Below are 3,932 nucleotides of genomic sequence, written 5' to 3'. Positions count from 1 at the left end.
CTGTTTGACTAGAGGGTTTGTTGTTCCTCTGGAAAGCATGCAGCTTTATGTGTTAATAAATGGCTTATGATGTCAGAATTTGTTGAAAGACATTTGATTGTTGTTCTCAAACATGTAAGAACTGATTTTAGAGATCCTCTCTGATTTGAGATTTTAAAATAATAAAATGTAAATTTCTTCTAAACACAAATTATACTACTTTATGTTTGCTTCAGAGTTTTATCCATGTTTTATATGGCTTTACTCACAGGACTTAAATGATTGAGAATCATTTTTTTGTCTACTGGTATACATGATGACTGATCTAGTTAGCTTATATGAGTGAGAAAATCTAGAGAAAAAAGAATAAATGTTATGATATGCATTGAATAAAGAAAATATAAATTTTCAGCTAAATGGAATAATTTCACAGCAAAAACATTAATGTAGAACTCATCTGGACAAATAGATGTAGATTGTATAAAGTTATGTCATGATACTATTTTGTTGATTACTAGTAAGAAGACTATTAATGATGGTGAATGTTAAACTTTTCTTTGAAAGGTTTAATTAAAATTATGAGAAAAATATATTTAGTATTTATTTTTCTGAGTTAATTTGTGTAACTTGTATACCAGTGAGAGCCTAAGTGAAGGGACAAACTGATATAATAATGACTAAAATCAATAAATCAGTTTGATGACTGTTTAACAGTACTTGATGTATTGAGAGAAGTAAAGGAAGACAGAGGTTGCCTCTTGAGAAGCAGAGTGGAATGACTTTATTAAGGATCTTTGAGCATTCTTTTCTCTCTCTCTTCTAGGTTACACACTAAGCATCTCTCTCATAGCTATGTAGTTTCATGCTAGAGATAAGGTCATACTCCAGATTTGGGATAAAAATATAAATGATAACATAACTAATGGTTATATAGAGTGTTCAAGTTGTCATGATTTGTGCTAAATTCTACAAAAATATTAACTGAAATCCATTTATCACAACTATTATGGTAAATTATCAATGAGACTTTTGAGGTCCAGAGTTTAAGTAATTTTTCATAGCCTTATAACTAACATGTAAAAAGTGTTTTCTTTTAAAATCATGTATCTTGAATTAAATGCTATGCTATAATTTCCAGAATGATGAAGAAACTATATATATATACACACATACACACATATATATATTATATTGCCATGTAGAAAAAACTTAAATATGTTTAGTTGCAAAATTACACACTTGTTCTGATTATCTGGTGCTGCATAACAAACCACCAAAACTTAATGGCTTCAAACTACAAATTTTAAATTTGCTCATAAAGCCACGATTTGGGCAGACTTGAGGGAACTCAGCCCTGATCCATGCAGCATCAGCTAGGGCACCTTGACTGAGGACTGGGTACCACTTTCTGTGTGGCTAACTTAGCAAGTTGGTGCTGGCTGTTCGCCCAAGCTTAGCTAGGGCTGCGAGCCCTAGGATTCATTTCTATTACATGTGAGCCCCTCCTAGGCTGTTTGGGTTTCCTCATAGCAAGGCACTGAGTTCCAAGAAAAACTTGCCCAAGAGAATTAAGCAGAACTTTTATGAATTAGCCTTGTAATTTCAGTGTTACTTCTGCCATAGTCAAACCTCTGCCATATTTAAGGAGTAGAAGTATATACCGTCTCCTTATGGGTGGAGTGTCCAAGTCACATTGTATGAAGAATATATGGGGGAGAAAATTTTATTCTGGCAATCTTTAGAAAATAAAATCGAGTCATAGTACTGACATCAGGTTTCTGTGTGCTCTTCTGCATGCCATTGTGGATCCCCTCTGGATTACTAGGGTTTAAGAACCGAAGGTAGTTTTTGAGTTTCACATTCAATTTGCTCTGTTTATCTCTGTCATTTTTCTTTTCTTCTATTTCCCTTTACATATTTTGCTAAAATTTCTAGAGATTTTAAAAACCAAGATTGTGCTATTTAGAGCAAGAGAACTAACCATTTATGTCAGCTAAACAGGACATGATGACTCTAATTACATACTGGCTGATTCTTTCCTGAGCTAAATCTTTAAGTTTTGAAGTTTTGACACCTGCTCACCTTCCGATGTGAAATTTTCCACCAATTACCTAAGTGGTATTTTTTACTTGAGAAACTGTTCTTAATTTCACTATAATACGTGTAGAATTTATCAACTCAGAAAAAACTTTAAAGGTAATCTAGTACAGTGTTTAACTCATGAACCAGGATATAGTAAAAATAAAAATCTATCTATTGAAATACAAATAATGTGTTTAGAGATATTAATTTATTAAATGTCTTCACAAACACTAAGATTAATATTATATTGGATATATAAATATAAAAATCTGTTGTCTTGAGCATACTAATGCAATTTGTAGTCATGGTCTAATTATTTGTTTATTAATTTGATGAGTATCTACTGGATCTTAATGGATGTCATACTCTTTGCTAAGTGAGGAGACTGGACAACTGGAGTGAGATAAAATCCTTCTAATATATTGCTTTTATTTAGTCTCACTTTCTGATTCTCTTAAATTTGTTATAATGCCTATGTAATTGAATTTTTCTTGTATTATGTAAAAATTCTGTAGAATTGGAGAATATAGAATCCATGGCTCTATTTTCTCCATCTTCTATTGAAGCACAAAGATATGGTAAATCATTATACATTTTTTTTTTTTTTTTTCAGAATTGAACAGGTATATACTGTTTCATTGGTTGGTTGTTTTGTTGGTTGCTTGGCTGTATTTTTTGCTGAGTAATTTGTCCCCAAATAGAAACACCAGAGTATTAATATAATATTTTTGACATGTTATTTATGTGTTTACTGTTTAGACCTTACTTTTTTATTGTGCTTTGTAATTTTCAGTATTTCAGCATTAGTTGCTTACCAGACATATCATTTAGTAGCTAGAATCCACACTCTAATAGTTCTTCCCTAGCCTTATTTAAAGACTTAGGTTGACTATCAGGACTGTTTAGTCACAAATACCTCCAGGGCAATCTTTGTCATAAAGAACTCTAGTTGTCATATAACTATCAAAAACAGTTTCTCTGCTTTATTTATGGTGCTCTCTCCTTCCAGGGAAACTTTCTCAGTTATTACAAGAGTGATGTACAACATAATTTGCTTTGGGCTCATACTCATAAAATGTGTTGCAATCTGAGACTCCCTCCTCTCTTGTTTTTTATGAAACTACTGATAATTTTCCTCCCTTTGATGGTCCTGGGTTTCTCCTCTTAAATTTTATACACATACATATGTATACAAGTATCTTTGTATATGCGTGTGTGTGTGTATACACGCACAATTCTGATCTGATCTTTCACTGTTTCAAATGAAAAGCTTCATATTTTCCATCATATATCAAATAAATTCCAAATATTTTAGGATATTAGTCTAAGTAATTTTATATCTGACTGCTTTACAGTCTCATCTCTTCTAACTTGCATAATGCAACTTGTTTCGAAATATGCACCTGGAATTCTCAGAATTAGCCTCCTTTCTCTCTTTAGTTTCATATATTAAGATTATTTGTTATTCAGGGTTCATCGCAGATAATCAGAAATGATAGGTCCTCAAAATTAACTGTTTATCTGTGTCCATATGTATTCCTTCTGTATACACTGAACTCCTCATTGTGTTATAGTTGCTTACTTGTTTCTCTTTCACTAGACTGAGTTCTTTAATTTTCTATTTGTTATTATATCCTAATGAGTAACCCACTCACATCACATAGAAATTGTCCAATATATGTCAAATTAAATCATTAATTAAAATTTCAAGAAATACATATTGTGTACTGAGATACTGGATATAAATATAAATAAGCATGAACCCTAATTTCTCAATCACAATGAAAGTGTATCTTTTATAAATGTGCATATGTAAAGAGTATATATTTATATGTAGTGAATAATAAATGATAAAGATAAATAATAAAATA

General features: G+C 31.3%; 1 protein-coding gene across 1 annotated transcript in view; it reads left to right on the top strand.

Moving 5' to 3' along the window:
* Positions 1 to 3,932, top strand: part of LOC102885755 (protocadherin-15) — a gene marked incomplete at its 3' end in the record, with an annotated part of 563,452 nt that overhangs the window by 258,272 nt on the left and 301,248 nt on the right. The gene's annotated exons all lie outside the window — the stretch shown is intronic.

Source organism: Pteropus alecto, unplaced genomic scaffold (genome assembly GCF_000325575.1).
Source record: "Pteropus alecto unplaced genomic scaffold, ASM32557v1 scaffold306, whole genome shotgun sequence".
NCBI lineage: Eukaryota > Metazoa > Chordata > Mammalia > Chiroptera > Pteropodidae > Pteropus > Pteropus alecto.
The sequence above is the reverse complement of the archived record's forward strand: the minus strand, read 5'-3'. Positions and strand labels throughout refer to the sequence as shown.